At 40.9% G+C, this 21507-nt stretch overlaps 1 protein-coding gene across 6 annotated transcripts in view; it reads right to left on the bottom strand.

Annotated features, from left to right (window-relative positions):
* Positions 1–13822, bottom strand: part of LOC122079451 (chloroplastic group IIB intron splicing facilitator CRS2-B, chloroplastic-like) — a 45916-nt gene extending 32094 nt beyond the window's left edge. Inside the window, exons 1-2 of one of the 6 annotated variants that reach the window (XM_042645940.1) lie at positions 13694–13822; positions 13536–13606 (exon numbers count right to left, since the gene is read on the bottom strand). The gene's annotated coding sequence lies outside the window, so the exon portion shown is untranslated. The other 5 variants (XM_042645942.1, XM_042645941.1, XM_042645943.1 and 2 more) reach the window with 5 other exon arrangements.
* Between the last annotated feature and the right edge of the window lie 7685 nt (positions 13823–21507).

Here is a 21507-nt window from a genome sequence, read left to right as displayed (position 1 = left end):
TGGGCCCACATCATAGCGGGCATGTCTCAGCCATTCACATGAGTTGAAAGCGCGTCCAATACTGGTCTGGTCATGTGGCACCCAACATGCAGATGATCAGGTGGGCCCACATGCTAACATTGGGATTTAATTCAATTTCGATAATAGACCCTTGCAGCCAAACAAGCCTTAGTGGCTTATGTTCAACAACTGTATAAGTCAATTCACCTCATTTTTCTCCCATTTCTTACAAGAGAAAATCGTTGGAGAGGGAGATGAGAAGAAAGAAAGAAGAAGATGATGAAGAAGAAGAAGATGAAGAAGGAGAAGAAGGAGAAGAGGGAAGAGGAAGGAGGGTTGCTTGGGTTGTTCTTCGGCGGCTGTGCATGCTACCCTACTACTGCTGCTCCTGTTGTTCTCGCTACTGTAGCAAAGGTGGGGTTGCTGCTGTATGATGGAACATGCAAAGAATGCATGCTGCCCTGCTACTCCTGTCTCTGCTGCTGCTGCTGTACACCAATTGTTGTGGCTTCTGTCCAAGCTTGAAGCAAGCAAGCTGAGAAGTGCAAGAAGCTCTCCCAGCTGAATTCTTGTTGCAGCTGATGTACCTACTGATGTACACACACCCATAAGGTAAAATCCTACTTCTTAATTTGCTGTACAGTACGGTAATTAGGTGAGTCCTGAAATGCAGCCAAGGTTCCAAGCATGCAGTCACCCAGAACTGGGAACCTTGGGCTGCATGCCTGAAAATTGACTGGGAATCAGCCACAGGGACTGTAAAGTATGTTAGGAGACTATATGTATGTTAATTAAGTTAGGAATTAGGGTAGTCATAGTCCCTGTAGCCTTTCTCAGCCAGAATTAGGCTGAATGTGTATTGGTAAGTAACCCAAGGATGGGGCCCTGTATGCCTGGAATTTGGCTAAATTCAGTTACAGGGACTGAAATTATGCATGATAGTATGCTGTACATGTGGTAATTAGGGAATGTACATACTAATTGGAAAGAGAAACATAAGATAAGAAGAGCGAAAGATAAAAACAATAAGGATGGCAAGATCCATCAGTAAAGTCCAAATACAAGCTAAACCCAAAATAACATAAGCTGGACATTGAACATAGGTCAGTCAAAAAGATAGGGTTATCAAAAGAGGAGTCAAGCTGCACTGCTACATTTGCTGAGAAGAGGATGGTGGTTGTTGTGGCTTGTACTGTGGTGGCCTGAATCTGGTGGGGCACCCAAGTACTTTGCCAATCCCTACATGGTCGCCAACAGCATTGATCTTTGTACACATGCGATCATCCAAGGACATGAAGCTGGAGTGAAAACTCTGTAAGCTCACCTATATGTAGGACATTGCTTCCCGCATAATAGGTTCACCTGTGGAAGTGGAAGGACAGAAAAATATTATAAAATGAATGTGGAGCTGGAAAAGTCCTAGAATTATAAGGAATGTGTCCTTCAAGTTCAGGCTTAGCACCCCTAGGCAGTGAGGAAGTATCCTAAGGGACCTCTCAAGTGGTATAGTCCTGTGTACAACCTCTCCCTGTGTGTCCTCGAGGTGCGAGTTCTCATCGGACTTGGACTCATTCAATTCATTTTCATTGTCCTCCTCCATCTCTTGGTGTTCCTCATTTTTATTTTGAAGTGGGTCAACTGCAGGTGCTTCCCCATCACTACCAGCCTGTGGATACAAATGCATTGTATCTAATATCACTCGATCAAATGGAGTAGAAATTACTCCGCTCTGCCGTTTATTGGTGAAACTAATACCACAGTGTCGAAATATCTTAGTCAATGTCCTCCCATAGAATAAATGCCCTTCATTTGAGTGGTTGGCACAGTAGACCATGTACCCCATCATGATGTAGGGAAGGCTAATTTGCTCCCCGATGTAGAAGCAACAAGTTGTGAAAGCCTGCTGAAGTGACACTTCACTGTAATGGCAGCGGATTGGTAGGAGATTATACTGCACTACCCTGTAAAGAACTTTTGGTGATTCCAACCAGTTGGTAAACAAAGCCCCCAATCTTCATCCCCACCAGTTACCACAATTTGCATATCATTCTGCTCATCTTCAGCTAAGAACTGCTGAAATCCAGCCTTGGGGGCACAATAAGCCTAGTAACCCTCATTTGAGACCCCAACAGCCTGGCCAAATTCAACTATGGTGAGTGATATGTTGGTTCCCTTGACTCGGCTGGTAATACGTTATTCTCCATCCCCTAAGTGCTTACTATGGAGATTATAGTAAAAGAACGCACCAAGCGGGGCTAAGATTCCTCCATGGGCTTCAACATAGCCTCCCAACCCAAGGCTTCAAATCTCCTCCGAACCCTAAAGGAGTGAAGGTCAACAGTCATAAAGGGTCTCTCTAAAGCCACTTACCTAACAAAGAATTTATCCCAATTTTCTTGGTCAATTCGTGACTGGAACAACACATCATAACCCTCTCGGGCCATTTGTCCTTGTGCAACAAATGTGACTTAGCTACGGGTCATACGGCGTGGATGCATGATAGCACTACATGAATGGACAAAAATAAAATCGAAATAAGAAACCTGCATGGGTGGATTGGAAAATTTCAACCAAAATTGCGCCTAAATCACTATTGGTCCTGAAAAGATGGAAGCCACGGACATAATTTATAAACCCAGAAATTTGCAAGATTGATATGAAGAAATAAGCTTTCGGGACATAATTTATAAACCCAGAAAAAAAGGCCACTAGCCGGCCGGTCGGGGTACCTGACCCGCTGGTGATGACTTGCCGGTAGGGGTTCTTTTGCCTCAAATCCCTGTTGTGCTGTGTTTAGGCCTATGGTGAACTATTTGTTTGCTATAGGGTTGGTCATGGAACCTCATATGGGCACAAGAGAAAGTGTGTGTGCATGGAAAAAATGCCAGAACACCCGCTGAACCAGATTAGTACCATCATTATGGCACCGGACTAGGAAGGGCAGAAGATAGGTGAAGATCTCCATATATAGGTTGTGAATCCCGAATCACAATGGATACAGTCCCAAGTAAGTGTGTGTACAGTCACAATGGAATATTACTTGTTCAATCTTCATGACTGGGCTTGCGAGTCACTAGCAAGACCTAGGTATGGCCTATGAACGTTGGGTTTCATAGTGAACCCTGATGTGTAAGTTCTTCTAAAATGACTCTAAATCAACGAGTCATATAATCTCAAGGAGTGGACAAGAGTGATATTCTACGGCGAAATGGGCCATAAGTACCGAAAGGGAAAATTCAGATTCAGTCTAAAGAGTGTTTGCAAAAAGGAAAGAAAATGTGGTATCTGGAAGCTAACACTTAAATGATGTGCCACCCAAAAGATCCAAGGTTGATTTAGATTAAGGCCAGATCAAAATGACGGTGTTAAGCAATGTATGTCTAGTGGGATATAGATGTTGAGTAATAAAACAACCGAAGCTAACATTGACAACTGTGTCATGTCAAGCAGCTAATATAGCTGTCACTGATGCCAATAACTGAAAATTTTAAGATGAGAGAGTGATGCCAGTTGTTTAGGCATATATAACCACATACAGTGGTCTAGACAGCACTGGACATGCTAAGCATCAGTTATATCTTGGCAAATAGTTAGCATCTCCAATGACATTGACTGGTGAGCTACGGTATCAGTACTGTGTGAGATTGTGATTTGAAGTTTGAATTTCACACAGAAAAACAGTTGTAAATTTCTGATCCTCGATGACGATAAGCAATTCAATTTCGAGGACAAAATTTTTGTGAGGGGAATGTGATACCAGTATCAAAATTAAGCTGCATGCCTCGGGTGTCTGGACATAGTAGGCACCGAGGGCAGCTGGGCAGCCTAGTTGGCCAGTAAGGGTTACACAACAGGCATGCTTATTGCCTGTGCACCTGAGTAAAACACTGAAGGAAAGAGGTCAAGGTGGTATCTTGAAGGTCACACGCATGTCAGACCTGTGGGCCAATGGTGGGCACTATTGGGTGGACAGTTTTGCTGTCACCGGCAGGTCACCTGTCTGACCACTGGCCAGCCGGTGGTGCTGTCAGCAGCCCAAACTGCATTAAAGCTCCATGAGCCCCACATCCTAGCGGGTATGTCTCGACCATTCACACGAGTTGAAAGGGCATCCAATACTGGCCATGTCGCAACCAACATGCAGATGATCAGGTGGGCCCACATGCCAACATTGGGATCTAATTTAATTTAAAAAATAGACCCTTGTAGCAAAACAGGCCTTAGTGGCTTATGTTCAGCCACTATATAAGTCAATTCCCCTCATTTTTCTCTCATTTCTTACAAAAGAAAATCGTTGGAGAGGAAGAGGAGAAGAAAGAATGGCAAAGAAAGAAAGAAAGAAAGAAAGAAAGAAGGAGAAGAGGAGAAGAGGAAGGAGGGTTGCTTGGGTTGTTCTTAGGCTGTTGTGCATGCTAGCCTACTACTGCCGCTCCTTCTGCTGTTCTTGCTACTGTAGCAAAGGTGGGGTTGCTGCTGTATGATGGAACATGAAAAGAATGCATGCTGCCCTGCTACTCCTGTGTCTGCTGCTGTACACCTACTGTTGTGGCTGCCGTCCACGCTTGGAGCAAGCAAGCTGAGAAGTGCAAGACGCTGTCCCAGGTGAATTCTTGTTGCAGCTGATGTTCCTACTGCTGTACACACACCCAGAAGGTAAAATCCTACCTCTTAATTTTCTGTACAGTAGGGTAATTGGGTAAATACTGAAATCCAGCCAAGGTTCCAAGCATGCAGCAACCCAAAACTGGGAACCTTGGACTGCATGCCAGGAAATTGACAGGGAAGTCGCAGAGACTGCATAAAGTATGTTAGTCAGACTGTATGTATGTTAATTAGGTTAGGAATCAGGGTAGTCATGGTCCTAGTAGCCTCCTTCAGCCAGTATTAGGCTGAATGTGCATGGCAAGCAACCCAGGGATGGGGAATTTACCATGTGCCTGGAATTTGGGTAGATTCAGTTACAGGGACTGAAATTGTGCATGATAGTATGCTGTACATGTGGGAATTAAGGATTGTACAGGTCCCATGTGGTCTATGTGGGCCCCTACAGCTGAATTGAGAGCTGTAGTTGTGCAGTTGGCCGACCCAAGACTTGAAATTGGGTACATATAAGAGAGTAAATTTATTTACTGCAGTTCGGGTAAGTTTAATTCAATATGCTTGCTGTCCATATTTTTAGGATAGTGTACAGCCCTTTAATCTGTTCTTCAGCTACCCAAAAGCTGAGAATAGGCTGTGCAATCCTGGGTTTTTCATTCCCGAATTGGAAACCCAACTGTGGAGACCTCAATCGGTACAGTATGTTGTTGTCCATGCTGTTAGAACCATGTTCTGACCTTAGAAATTATCTCAGCAGCCAATGATGGTTATAACTACACACTAGGGATCCACCTTCCCTAAGATAGAAACCCAACTAGAGAAATTGGGAAATATGAACTTGAGTTCCACAGCCTTGCTGTTCACACCCTTGGAACAGCATATGGACCTTGGGTGTGGTGTCTGTAATGTGCTACAGCTGACCATGAGTTGGATGTCTGGGATCACTATCTCAGAATTGGGAAATATTCAGCTGTGTAGGGTTAATGACTGTTACCCATGTAACTGGGCAGTGTCTGGATTCATGGCTACCCAATTCTGATTTTGGGTTTGCCCATACCTAATGTGGGGGGTTGCTTGTGCTAGAAACCACAGGTCAGCAGTGCTTGCCAATGCACTGCTGAAACTCAGCAAAGTAGGCCAAGTATGAGTTTATAGACCATGATAGAATTGGGTAAACCCATTGGAATTGATCCCTAGGGTGTGGGACATGTTCACACATATAAATAGAACCCAGAAAACCAAGTTGGATGTACAAAAGAGCTGGATTATCTCAGACCAGTGCGAAGCAAAGCAATTTCCAGGAGCTGCTGGAACACCTTAACCGGTGGGTGCCCCTGCATCTGACCTTCGGGTGGGTGATTTTTTAACGGTGGAAATGCCCTCTATTTTGCTGTCTTTACCTCACCCATTTGTGGGATCTGTCAATGGTCCTTTGGGTCATTATATGGCTCTGTTAGGTGGGTCATTGGAGTATGTTGTGTGGGCTGTGTAAACAGACTCATGACCTGTATGGGTCAGTGTGTGGGATAGCTGTTGATACAGGTCAGTGCTCTCCTCAGTGGTTTATGGTTGAGTTCCGATTAGGGAATTCAGTTGAATGTGGTATAGGGACTGTCCTAGGACTGTATAGGCTGAAACTGACAAAGATAACTGAATTAATGTATAGGAACCTAATTCACTTGATGAGGAGGATATGCGATAACGGGAATTCAGCGAAAAATCATAGATTCGGGTATCAAGGTGAGTGGGTATTGTGATTTATTTTGCAGTGTTTCTATATACTTTGTTATTATATGCACATATGAAAATTATATTGCTTTATATTACGGCTGTATTTTATATTAATATCCTATTGCATATGTGGACTGTGGACTATGGATGTGGACTATAGATGTGGACTATGGATGTGGTCTATGGTTGTAATTGTGGAATTGTCAGTCTGGGGCACGGTGTGGCCAAGGGGTGATTCTGGTACAACGGACCCAGAGGTCAGTATTATGGTTATGAATGTAACTCTGACGGTCTAGGGCACAATGTGGCCGAGGTGAGCTCTAATACCGTGTGCCTAGAGGTCAGAGGAGGTATAGATATATGGATGATATTGGCTGACTTGAATTCATGTAGTATTGCATTGGGCTAGGATCAAAACCAAGTGTTATAACCCCTTGCCAATAGGGGTGATGTATTGGCTAATCTCATACCGGTGGTAGGTCTGACGAGACTACTACGCTCGGGGTACGACGAACTGTATCCAAGGTGGACACAGTATGGTGCGCCGTATTGTGTGCATAGATGTCGGACAACACGAGTGACAGATGGGTTTTCTAGGGCTGTTACTGTCAGGGTTACTATTTAGGGGTTGGCTGGGGGATCGAAGTTCTTTCCGGGATTGGCTAATTCCTGCTTTCAACTAGCTTGTATCTCTGGAGCCCGACTTACTGGGGAGTGGATACCACCTACGTTGTTTATAGCACTTGTATTAATATTCGATACTCGATAATTAGGAAGGAATATTAAATGGAAAATGGATAATGGGGATGTGCATTATACCATCATGGATATTGTTTGTGGTTGTGAGAATGCATTTGGCATCATGATTGGATGTGTGCTTGCCTACTCACCCCTCGCTGGGCTAGTGTAGCTCACCCCATGTGGATTCTTCTTTTTTTAATGGTGCAACCGAAGCTGAAGCGAACAAGATTTCAGCAAGGGTTGTGAAGTTGTGTTGCGAGACACCGTGGATGTGGACGGATGTTTCATCTCTTACTTGTGGTTTTATATTTATGTGAGTTGTATGATGATTTATTGAGCTATGGTTATTTCAAATTTGGCCTGTATAAATGTATTTATCACTATAGACAGATCACCATCAGTAATCTCATGTTATGATTTTTATAGGCGTACTCTGAATGTATTAGAGAATTTGTGGCATTGTGAGGTATGTGACTGCTTCTGTGATCCTTGTGGATGTAGGCTTACTGGGTTTGGGGAATCCAGTGCTGCATGCCTTGGCCTATATGAGACGAGGTGTGACAGAGTGGTATCAAAGCATGATGCTCTCACCTCTTTTTTGTATTGGTGGTGATTATTAGATGTAAAAATTAAAAACTGCAAGATAAATGCATAAAACATAGTATAGAATGTAGGATACTAGTACAGGTGCACAAGTCGATAATCAAATATAATTTCATTAAGATCATGAATTGTTACATAGTTTGTACATACTAATTGGAAAGAGAAACATAAGAAGAGGGAAAGATAAAAACAGAAAGGATGGTAAGATCCATCAGTTAAGGTAAGCCTTAATACAAGCAAAACACAAAAGATAAACTAAACGCAAATTAATATAAGCTGGACACTGAACATAGGTCAGTCAACAAGATAGGGCTGTCAAAATAGGAGTCAAGTTGCACTGCTACGTTTGCTAAGAAGATGGTGGCCATTGTGGCTTATACTGCGGTGGCCTAAACTCTGGTGGGACACCCAAGTACTCTGCCAATCCCCGCGTGGTAGCCTCTAAGGTGGTCACACGGTCGCCAACAGCATTGATCTTTGTACACATGCGATCATCCAAGGACATGAAGTTGGGAGTGCAAACTCTGTAAACTCGCCTATATGTAGGACATTGCTTCCTGCATAATAGGTTCACCTACGGAAGTGGAAGGACAGAAAGAAAAAATATTATAAAATGAAGGTGGAGCTTGAAAAGTCCTAAAATTCTGAGGAATGTATCCTGCAAGTTCAGGCATAACACCCCTAGGCAGTGAGGAAGTATCCTGAGGGACCTCCTCAAGTGGTACAATCCCGTTTACACCCTCTCCCTGTGTGTCCTTGAGCTATGATTTCTCATCCGACTCGGACTCATTCTCTTCATTCTCATTGTCTCCTCCATCTCTTGTCACTCCTCATTTTTATTTTGAAGTGGGTCAAGTGTTGGTGCTTCCCCATCACTACTAGCTTGTGGATCTAAATGCATCTTATCTAATATCACTAGATCAAATGGAGTAGAAATAACTCCGCTCTGCTGTTCATTGGTGAAACCAATCCCATAGGCCAAAATATCTTAGTTAATGTCCTCCCATAAAACAAATGCCCTTCATTTGGGTAGTTGGCACAGTAGACCATGTGCCTCAACATAATGTAGGGAAGGGTAATTTGCTCCCCAATGTAGAGGCAAAACATTGTGAAAGCCTGCTCAAGTGATAGTTCATTGTAATGGCCACGGATCAATAAGAGATTATATTGCACTACCCTGCAAAGAACTTTTGGTGTTTCCAACCCGTTGGCAAACAAAGCCCCGCCAATTACCACTTTGCCTATCATTCGGCTCATCTTCAGTTAAGAATTGTTGAAACCCAGTCTTGGGGCCACAATAAGCCTTGGAACCCCTACTTGAAACCGCAATATCCTGGCAAATTCAACTGTGCTAAGTGATATGTCAATTCCATTGACTCAGCTGGTGATACGATATTCTCCATCCCCTAAGTGCTCATCATGGAGATTACTATAAAAAGAACACACCAAGCCGGGGTAAGCTTCCTCCTCGAGCTTCAAAATAGCCACCCAATCTAAGGCTTCAAATATCCTCCGAACCCCAAAGGAGTGAAGGTCAACAATAATAATGGGTCTCCCCAAAGCCGATTGCCTAATAGAGAATTTATCCCAATTTTCTTGGTCAATTCGCGACTAGAACCACACATTATAACCTCTGGGCCATTTGTCCTCGTGCAACCGCTACGACTTTGCTACGGGTCATGCAGCGTGGATGCATGATAGCACTACATCAATGGATAAAAATAAAAACGAAATAAGCAACATCCATGGGTGGATTGGAGAAATTCAACCAAAATTGCACCTATGTTAATATTTGTCGTAAAAAGAGGATTTCTACATAGCACACCAGGTGTTGCCAGAGGCTTTGATTGTAAGGTGGGCCTTAACCCAAAGTAGCAAAGATTTTATTGGCAGAACTTTGGTGGCATACCATAATCGAGAAATTTACTGTATAGTACTTACCTAGAAGGTTGTACGATGTGGGAACCGCGAGAAAATCACTGTTGAAGGCTGTCCTAGGTGTGGAGCAGCAAGCCGGTGTAGAGCTTTCCCCAAATTGCAAGATTGATATGAAGACATGAGCTGTCGAACAGAATTTATTAACGCATAAAAAGAGGCCACCGGCTGACCGATCAAGGTACCTAACAAGCCGGTGATGAGCTGCCGGTGGGGGTTCTTTTGCTTTGAATCCCTGTTGTGTTGTGTTTAAGCCTATGGTGGGCTGTTTGTTTGCTATTGGGTTGGTCATGGAACCTAATATAGGTTGTGAATCCCGAATCACAACGGCTAGTGTACCAAGTAAGTGGGTGTATAGCCACAATGCAATATTACTTAATCTATCTACATGGCCAGGGCTTGCGAGTCACTGGAAAGACCTAGGTATGGTCTATGTAGTGAACCCTGATGTGTAATTCTTCAAAAACGATTTTAAATCAACAAGAGTTGTATAAGCTCATGGCGTGGGCAAGAGTGGTATTCTATGGCGAAATTGGCCATAAGTACCAAAAGGGAAAATTCAGATTCAGTCGGAAGAATGTTTGCAAAAAGGGAAGAAAAGGTGGTATCAGGAAGCTGACACTTAAAATGATGTGCCACCTAAGAGATCCAAGGTTGATTTAGAATAAGGCCGGATTGTAATGCAATGTTAAGTAATGTGTGTCTAGTGGGATATGCATGTTGAGTGATAAAACACCCGAAGCTGGCATTGACAGTATCTCCTTTCAAGCAGCTACAATAACTGTCAATGATGCCAACGACTGAAAATTTTAAGATGAGAGAGTGATGTCAGTTGTTTAGGCATATGTAACCGAACACAATCGTCTACACAGCACTGGACATGCTAAGCACCAGTTATATCTGACAAGTTATATATTGGCAGATAGTTAGCATCTCCAGTGACATGGACTAGAGAGCTACGATATCAGTACTGGGTGTGAGATTGTGATTTTAAGTTTGAATTTCACATAGCACAACAATTGTAAATTTCTAATCCTTGATGACGTTTATGCAAGTCAATTTCAAGGACGAAATTTTTGTAAAGAGGGGGGAATGTGATACCCCGAATCAAAATTCAGTTGCATACCTCGAGTGTCTGGACATAACAGGCATTGAGGGCAACTGGGCTGCCTAGTTGGCCAGTAAGGGTTGCACAGGGGACATTCTTACTGCCTATGCACTGAGTAAGAAGGAAAGAGGTCAAGGTGGTGTCCTGAAGGCCACACACATGTCAAACCTGAGGGCCAATGGTGAAGACTGCTGGGTGGATAGTTTTTGCTGTCACCGACAAGTCACCTGTCTGATCACTGGCCAGTCGGTGGTGTTGTCTACAGCCCAAACTGCATTAAAGCTCCATGAGCCCCACATTCTTACGGGTATGTCTCGATCATTCACATGAGTTGAAAGGGCATCCAATACTGGTCATGTGGAAACCAACACGCAAGTGATTAGGTGGGCCCACATGCCAACATTGAAATCTAATTCAATTTAAAAAATAGACCTTTGTAACAAAATAGGCCTTAGTGGCTTATGTTCAGCCACTATATAAGTCAATCCCCTCATTTTTCTCTCATTTCTTCCAAGAGAAAATCATTGGAGGGGGAGAGGAGAAGAAAGAAAGAAGAAGAAGAAGGAGGTTGCTTGAGTTGTTCTTCGGCTGCTGTGGATGCTACCCTACTACTGTTGTTGCTCCTTCTGTTCTTGCTACTGTAGCAAAGGTGGGGTTGCTATTGTATGATGGAACATGCAAAGACTGCATGCTGCCCTGCTACTCTTGTCTTTGATGCTGTTGTTGTACAAGTCGTTTGACAACACTTCTATTCTTGGAGAGTGTTCTTTTACAGAAGTGTTCATTTTCGATTCTATGCTGTGAGAACACTCTGGTGGAATAGAAGCAATGTTTGGTAAAACTATTTCATAAATGTCCTTAAAGCAAGAAAAGAACAAAAACAGCGTTTGGTAGACACTTTATATAAATTAACTTCTTAACAATAAAATCGATAATTACAGATATGCCATTATGGTCAAATTTAACTTAAATAGCGAATTACTTTGTTAATATAACTACAATTTACATAACCTCCACATTTATTTATCCTAATAAATAATAAAAAAAAAATGATTAAAATGATGAGGCTTAACCTCCAACTTTCATCAGTACCAAACAACTAGGTGTTCTTTAATTTAAGTGAATCATAGAAAAAAGGGTCATAGTGGCAAAAAAAGTTGGACAGGATTGGTGTCTTACTGGCCAATGTAGATATCATTCCTCTAACATTCAATAAAGAGACTATGCAACTCAGGATGAAATTTAAATCTAGAAACTCATGCATGTACAAATGACTGAATACATGGACGAAGTTTAAATCTTGAAACAACTTCTACTTGCACCCCTTGATTATACAAGTTTAGACCAGTCCTAATTGATCCATCTACGAGTGCATCTATATATGTCACACACAATAAAAACTTGGTTACAACTTACAACCACATTTGTTATTTATGAGGACTGTTAACATGTAAAATGCAATTAGCTGTGGTAGCCCTACTTCATTTTAAAGTCAAATATCTCCCTACAAATTTCAACGGATCCGGCTCCTCTCCATAGAGGAGATCGCTCTTGGCGGGATTCCTGGCATTCTATTTCAATTGAAGGTTTCATCAATTGATCGTTTGATTAAGAAGAAGTTTCACCTTCTTCCTCACATTAGAATATGAACTAGCAGCAAGGGAATTAGTTGCAGGTGATAGAACTCTTCAAAACAGAGTTCAATCAATCTGAAAATCTTAGGGAATGATACAATCAGAGGATTGGTGAATCCAATCAACAACCCTCATACTAACGGGTAAACAAATCAAATTTAATTTCCAAAATTGTATCTAGTAGTAGAAGGGAACCAGTTCTGCAACTCAAGTAGGTTCTCACAGGGCACACAACGTTTTGCTACCAAACTTCACGGGTTAGGTCACCCCAAGGATAGGTATCAAGGCCCTACTGTCAAAGTGAACCGATTAGGGATATGGCATCCAAAACCAATCCTCTGTAAGCCCTTTCGTCCTTGAATACTATCACATGAAACAGAGCAGGCAGCACAAACCCCAACAACACACACACACACACACTGCTCCCCACCAATGAGAGGAAATCTGCAAAATTAGGAATAGAGAGAGCAACAGAGCTCACAAGAAGCCCCACCACCCATCTCTGCCACACACAGTACCGACCTTCAAAGAAGCGTCTCTCAAAAACTTCGCACACTAGATTCATCATCAATGAATCTAGGTTTATGCAGAGACCCAATTGAACCAAATTGCTCAGCAAGCCATACCCTAGGTTTGCTATAGATGACATTAGATTCGAGGGAGGGAGAGGAAGAGGGAGAGCCAGAGGCTGCTGGGAGGGGGGGAAAAGTTGATTAAATCGGGCATTTCTATCACCAAGGGTTTCAGTTCCAAGAAGAAAGTCAAATGCACAAGGGAAGGAGTTAGTACTTGCTATGCGCTTCTCGCAATGAAGAAGACGACCGTGGACGACCCAAGTTTCAGCAAGGAAGGGTTGAGCATGAGAGGAGAAGATTTGCAGAAAAATTTGACAGGAAAAGTGAGCAGCGGGAGGAGAAACAGAAAGACAGAGAGGGAGGAAGGAAGAAAATCACCAGGAATTTGGGTTCCTTGCGAGATAGCAGGATCTGATTTGCGCGATGGGGACGAAGCTGAGTTCTTCTGATTTGCACGACGGGGACGAAGTTGAGTTTTTCTGATATAAATGGGCATGGGTTCTTGAGAGGGAGGAAGTGACTTGTGTTTTGAGCGGCTCTCTGCCAATGATTTTGGTCTTTCAAAAGTGAGTGAAAAATCCGTAGAGAGAAAGAGAGATGGGATCGTACCTAAACGATAATACAGGGGGCAGTGGCGGCTAAGGCCAGAAAATCACCCTTGCTCTGGCGACTCTCTGCAACTGGTTTTGGTGTTTGAAAGTCAGGGTAAATGGCGCAGAACGAGAGAAGATTAAGGACTAAGGAGAGAGAGAGGATCGAAACCTTACCGAGGCCTGTTGATCGAATTGATACTCTGTGGAGGATGGCTGACGATAATTTCTCGTCTCAACCCCCAAGCCCGACACTTGCAGCAGTGGATAAGGGTACAACCGGCTGGGCTGGGCCAGGGTTTTAACCCCCTAATTTCCCCCACCCACCCCCCCCCCGGCCCGCCCCGCCCCGCCCCGCCCCGCCCCGCCCCGCCTGGCCAGCCCGGCCCTAGGTCAGGCTGTAATATCTCACCCTAGACTTGCCAGGGCCAATCTTAGCTCAACTCAGCTCAGCACATGCCGGGCTTGAAAACCCAATGTCAGACCCGGCTGGCCGGAATGACCCTAGTTGCCTCTTATGTTTAGATGTTTCAATTTTTTTCTACCATTAAAAAAAAAAAAGAAAAAAAAAAGGCCTTTCTAATCAAAACCCAATTTAAAGTGCTTCAAGCCAACGTGGCCTTTGCACGTGCATTAGAGCAATTGGGAGAGCACACAAGATCATCAAGCAAGGGTTGTTATCCAATTTCATAGGGGCGGAGTAGTCATGTCACCCCATATGTGTTTGGATGGCAGTCCCTACACTCTCCCGTAGAAATCATTTCTACCTAAATTAATTTGCATTAGGGAGAGTGTTCCCTGAAAGATGGTGTGACTCCTACAATAGTGTGTGAGTCAAGGGAACACTAGTAGAAGTATCAATATAGGCGAGATTTTTGCCTTTCATGAGAGGTGGGATAGTCATTCACCCCCCACGGTGCCTTTTAGACATTTTTCCCTTTATATTATTTCATCATGGACGATCGATTGTTCAAATATTGAAACTTAAATTGTTTGCAAACAGAGACAAAAGTGAACATTATGGTCATATGGTTGTCATATTCTATATTTTATGAAATGTGATTCCAAAATATAAATGGAATTTTTATTTTTTTTTTGGTAAATGTGAGCATTCATATTGTGTATTAAATTTTATCATTTTGAATCTTGTGACTTAAACATTCTTTGCTTGGAGTCGCAAACACTCACTCCAAGTTTAAATAAATTTTGTTTTTTTTAATAAAACCACTGCATGGCTTAATACTTGAAAGACCAAAATGTTTAGATTTGTAGCTGGAAGAATTGAAAATGTATATACATTAGATATGGATGATCTATCTCAACAAGTCTTTAAATGTTTTTCAACTTTAAAAAAGAATTGTTGGCTTTGGCATAGAAGACTTGATCATGATAGCATGAAACATTTTAGGATAATTTCACATGACAATCTTATCCTTGAGCTTCATATGATAAACTTTCATGACAACAAAATATATGAACCTTTCCAAGTTGGAAAACAAGTCAAAAGCTCCTTGATGCTCAAAACTATTATTTCAATTAATCGACAATTAGAATTATTTCATATAAATCTAGTTGAACCCTCCAATATTATTAGTGTTGAAGGTAAGAGATATGCATTTGTTATTAATCGTTGATAACTTTTCAAGATTTACTTGGCCTTTTAAGAAAAAGAAAAAAAAAACTTGGGCATTTTTTATTTTTTGCTAACTAAAAATGAAGTTGTGGAAGTTTTTGTGCCTTTTCTTAATCGTGTTCAAACTGAAAAGAATTTATCCATTTCAAAAATTAGAAATTTGTCAAATATTTTAAAAGGAAAAAATATATATAACGGTAACCATCGACATCAGCTGCATGTTTCATCCTCCTATAAGTCAAAGAGGATGGAAAGTTCGTCTGCCATGGGTAAAAGGTCAAGCCCAGGCCAAATACGCTCCCTAAGCCTATGTTTGGAAGCTAAGAAAATGAAATATTACAAAAGACATGTTAATTAATTTGGGGCGGACTGGGTCCTGACCCGGTTCCTTTGTGGATCGTCCACTTGTGATAATCATAAACCCACCAAGACTATAAATCCTAGCAGGTCAATTCTCTATAAATAAGAGAGTTTTGGTCACAAAAACAAATTAAGGTTTTGACCTAATCTCAAGAGCAATTGAGAGTGTGTCTTCAAGGATCTCCATCGCAATCCTTGAATTTGAAGGGTGAAATATTACCTAGCAAGATTGCCGCAATATTTTGTTCATTGTTGTTTGTACGAATTGACACATGATACAACCTAATCCATATCGCTGCGAGGAAAGCTTTATCAAGGTAATCTCGATCCTCTAATTTGCTTTTCCCATTTACATTGGCATCAAAACTATTAGGTTAGTTGTGTTTGCAAGGGAGAGGCTATGGATTAAAAAAAAAAAATTATAAAATGATTCTGAATTGATTATGTCATCATTGAATCATTATATTAAAAAAAAAAAAAAAAAAAAAAAAAAAAAAAAAAAGAACTAAATAGAATAAAGAGATCACTTTTTCGTTTGTTTCATGCACTATTGACAACAGTACATGAATTTCTTTTTTTCTTTCCTTAATAAAAAGAAAACTCAAAAACCTTCATTAGCTTTTAATCCACTCGTACCACTATTTGTGGAATTGTTATTGGGATTGGTTTTGACTAATAATGAATTAGATCATTTTGGATCGACAAGTATTGAATAGTATCGGTTGTGATTAAGGATTTATAACTCTATCTAAAATTATGTTTTTACCCTTAATGACTTAGGTCATATTTGGAGTTTATGCAATATATTTTAAGATGCTTGGTTATGTGTCTGATTTTATTTTACACATCATTTAATTGATTTAATGTGTTTAGCATGTGTATATGTATTTTATCAGTTCCATTATACCCTCCCACGGCGGTTATGACTTGTGACTCACTCCACTTCTTAGGATGCGTGGTTGATCTCTATCCACTGACCCATGGATGTTTTATTTTGATTTTGGGTTGAAGATCATAATTGATACTTAATTTAAGTGGGCATATTCCTATATGGTTGTATGTACACTAGAGGTAGTCTTTGTGCATGATGTAAAGTGCAGCGTTCCCTACTTAGTAGATTAATGTAGTATGACTTTTAAAGGATGCAATTATTTATTTGAGACAAAGTAATTAATTTTTTAGAAGCTCTATAAAAAGAAAGCGCCTCGCACTGCATATTATACGCTTACACTACCTCGACATGTCACTTTAAGTACCAATCGGGCTCCCATATAGGACCCATGCACTCATTTGTATGGCACAAATTTGTAGACTGTTAAAAATCAATTAAAATTATGTCTCAGACCCACACATGTGAGATTTGATTATGACTGTTGAACTCAAATGTAAGCCACACTAATTATACTAACTGCAAGCGCACAATGTCAGTTATAGCTACTAGTCAAACTCAGGGAGGTCGAGTGCTTAATTAACACACTTTCAAGTTAGGCAGAGTGTAAGGCTGCGTTTGGTAATGTTTCTGTTCCAGAAACGACTTTTCATGTCAAAAACGAAAATTTCAATTTTTATGTCAAAATGCCATTTTTAAACGAAAAAATGGTTTTGGTAAATCTGTTTCATAAATAGTTTTAGAATGAAAAAACAACAGTCGTGGTGTTTAGTAAACACAAATAAATTTTCAAATTCTTCCTCAATTCACTACCTGAAACTCCCTAAACAAAGTTCAAAAAAGGACAATCTAATGGTAAAGACGACATTTTGATCATATAAACTTCAAGCACAACCCCAATTGACCACAAGTCAAAACCCTAGAACTACCACCAAAAAAAAAATTGAGATAGAAGAGACAGGGAGGACGAGAACCAGATTAGCACACAAGGAGAAACTTGGTGATGGAGGAGAACCCAGCTTCACCGAACTTGTAACCAGAGAAGCGATTGTTGTTCCTCTGTTGCGATCAACAAGATTGCAAACAACAGACGATGCGATCAAAGTTGTTGCAGCGCCTACACCATTTCTTGATATCGATGATGCCCATCTATTGAGTCTAATAATGGCGTCACTCCACGACTTGCAGACGCCTGAGCCGGAGACATAACCGACAGAGAGAGAGAGAGAGAGAGAGAGAGCTTGTAAGGAAGAGGGCTTTGCAGCGGGCTTGTGGAGAGTTGCAGACCCCAACGACGAGAGAGAGAGAGAACTTGTAAGGAAGAGGGCTTTTGCAGTGGTGAGAGAGAGAGAGAGAGAGAGAGAGAGAGAGAGAGAGAGAGAGAGAGAGAGAGAGATCTTGCAATGGTGACGGTGGAAGAAGAGGTTGAGGAGAGTTTACAGACGTTCACCAATAGGCTGCAAGGGCCAATCAGCAACCAACAGCTGTGACGGTGGAAGACGGGTTTGTGGGAAATTGTCGGGAATGATTTTATTAAAATGCTCCATATTGTTCCTTTTTTTTTATCTAGAATGAAACTGGAATGACAGAACGAGTTTTTGTCATTCCGTCATTTCCCGTTTCTACAATTTTTTTTTCCACTTTTTGTTTTAAAAAAACTGGTTCTCACCACAAACGCACCAAACACTAGATTCCATTTTTTCGTTCCATTATAACGAAAAAAACTCCAGAAACGTTCCAAAAGAATGATACCAAACGTAGCCTAAATATCAGGAGAGTTGACTCTACTAATTTAACTAACAGTGCAAGATAATTTAACAATTAAAATATCAAATTAAATTAATACAATTAAATTTAACCAACCAATGGAGAATAATGGAATAAAATTACTGGGGAAGGTTCATTCAGGAATGGGATTCACCATGTGAATAAGTTAAAAGAACAATAGGCATGAGGACATATTACACATAGTATGATCTAGGTCTATAGGAGATGAGGCAATGGCTAACATACCCCATGAGTAGCATCATTCAATATGTAATATTAAGCTAAACATCATAAATCCTAATTAATGTCACTATAGCAACGACGACTATCATGTATATGGTCCTATTGAATGACATACACAATGCGGCGGTCAACCGTAGCAAGTCTAACTAGGTTCGTATCTATTGAACCATTATTTATTCATACTAACCACCCATGGCTTCACCCAAATCCCAATCTAAGTAGCCATGGGCGTGGTGGTGATCATGCTACTTAAATTAAAAATAAAAGACATAGCAATGAAAATTAAATTTAAAATAAAAGAAATAAATTGTTTTTTCTGAATTGAAGACAACTGCAAAAATTTATTAAAGAAGAGAATAAATTCTAAGCTTCCACACATCCAAACTCCAAAGATGCTTCTACATCTTCAATTACAACTTTAATGGCTCCAATTAAATTTTCAAAGAAAATAAAAAATTACAACCTGTAAACATATATTGTTCAAAGCTAAAATAATGAAGTGAAAGAAGAAAGATAAGGGAGAGGAAGCTTGGTTCCTTCAGAAAGAGGAGTGCTCCCCTATTTATAGACTATAGAGTTTAGCTACCTAATGACTGGAAAGAAAAAAATAGAAAGCAAATAAAAATCAAAACCTATAATAGAAACTACCCACAATTTGATAATCACAATTTCCTTTACTGTATTTCCCTTAATCCCAAAATAGAAGATATGATAGGATTCTTTTAGAATATTGTCTAATATAAAAGATCATAAATAGGGGTGTCAACTGGTCGGGCCGGTTCGGTTTCGGTCGGGCTTAATCGGGCTTGAAGACTTTCAAAGGCTACACCGTGTCCGCCCATTTAACTAATCGGGCTTAGTTATTGAGGGCATGGTACGCTTTATATTCGGTCGGTCGGCCTCGGGTTATAATCGGGCCACCTTAATCGGGCTTTAGTCGGGCCTTAACCGGGCTACGGACATGTTTAATGTTAAACGGGCTTTAACCGGTTTTTAAACGGGCCCTCTTTAAAATGTGCTATTATATTCCGGCCCACTTATGCAAGCCCAAAAAAATGACAATAAATCAATAAATGATACAAAATATAACCATTATTTAAAATGTGAACATGTCTTTACTTTTTAATTTTTATTCTTTAATTTGGGGGGTAAAATAGGTATTCTACAATCATTAAAGGGTCGGGCCAAGTCGGTGCACAATAGGCCGGTCTCGGTCGGGCGTTATTCGGTCGGTCTCGGTCGGGCGCCCGACAGTTCAAGTAGTAAAACCGAGACCGATCATTTATAAACGGGCCGGGCTCAAGCCCGACACGTTTAATAAACGGTCCGGTCCGGGCCGGTCTTTAAACGGTCGGTCCCGGTCGGTTTACCCGGTTCGGGCCACAAATTGACACCCCTAATCATGAATATGAAACTATTAAAAATTCATCCCAACATGTGGTTAAAAAACCAAAATAGAAAGTTTGACTCAACCTAAATCTTCCTTGTAAAAATCATCCACCACATAGAAAATCTTTGGAATTTATTCTATAGATTTTGCCAAGAGAAAATATTCTAGGCTTGGCTAGTCTGGCTAGAGTTTGGTTCCTTGGGCCGAATTTGACACTTGTAATCCATTTGATCCACTTTTGGCCTGAATTCTGAAAATAAAAGAAAATACATAAAGTAACCATGTTCTGGGAATTAAATGATGTAAACAATTGGAATAATTTGCATATAGTAAAATGCTCAACAATGACCTTAGCGAAATTTTTGGTCTCACAATATATAGTAAGGAACCATTTTCAATCAGGGTTTCTGGAAACAATTTCTTAATGTGTACCTAATATTTACCTTACACATACATGTGTGTAGTGATATGGCTACTAATCATGTTGTTGTGGACCTCACCAAGGGTGATAAATTGACTAGACCAAAGTATGACATGTGGCATTGAAAGGTTCAATATTTGCTCTATGAGCAAAATTACCTTGAGTATTTGACCACTACTATGGACAAACTCGCTGAGGGTACTACCGCTCAACATTATCGTGATATTGAAGCCTATAATCAGTGGATAAATAAAGATCACAGTATGTACTTTATTATGTTAAGTGCTATGCATGATGAATTGATTGATGATTATGAGAAACACACCACAACTAAGTCCATGTGGAACCAACTGGAAATTGACTTTGGAGGTACATCTATAACAAAGTAAAGGGATATGACCTTGAAATTTGAGATGCATAAGATGGACTTTAAGCACAATATGCCTGAACACCTTAGGTGTTGGGTCCTGATTGACACTGAGAGGGGGGGTGAATCAGTGTGCCAAATATTTTTTTCATTTTCTAGCTGTACCCTTGATGTGATAATCACTATTTGCACTTCAATAGCACAGTCTACTGATGCTGCTCAGAGTTGCTATGAATACTACTGACCATTCTTACTGTTGCACAGAACTTACTCATATAACCTGTATTGCTGCCCAAAGCTGTCTCATAAACCTCACACGGTAATCACAGTCATATACATACATAGTCGTATGCATATCCACACTGCACCACCAAGTGGTCAGGTCTACCAGATGTACACACCCATTCTGCAGCTAAGCACTCTAATCCACAATACAAATATGAGCATACACATCCACAACACAAGAAATACGTGCTTCGGCCAGTTGCTACATGCACAGAGTAATGCCCACTGTCGGGCTCAGCATTTACTCAATACTAATTATGACTACACCCACAGCTAAGGGAACACATTCCTAGTTTCCACCAATGACATACAATGGCTAGGTCTTTACCCTATACAAAATTCTCATAATGATCTGAGAGGCTGCACCCACGGCAAATAGGTTTAGGTGCTTGTAACTACCAAGGAACATATAGCCCTTGTGTCCAGCACCCACTGAACACCAAAGAAAAAATAATGTTGGGCTTAAAACAATGTCCTATAATGAAGCACTCATACATACAAATTTTCCCCCAAATAGACTACAACTATTACTTAGGCATTTTATCAAACATCTTGCCTACAATGATTTATAATAATGGAAATTTGGAAAAAGTGAGGTTACCTTGGCAAGGAGTAACCGTCGGAGATGCAATAATG

This window comes from Macadamia integrifolia, chromosome 5 (genome assembly GCF_013358625.1).
Source record: "Macadamia integrifolia cultivar HAES 741 chromosome 5, SCU_Mint_v3, whole genome shotgun sequence".
NCBI lineage: Eukaryota > Viridiplantae > Streptophyta > Magnoliopsida > Proteales > Proteaceae > Macadamia > Macadamia integrifolia.
This window is presented reverse-complemented; position numbering and strand designations above follow the sequence as displayed.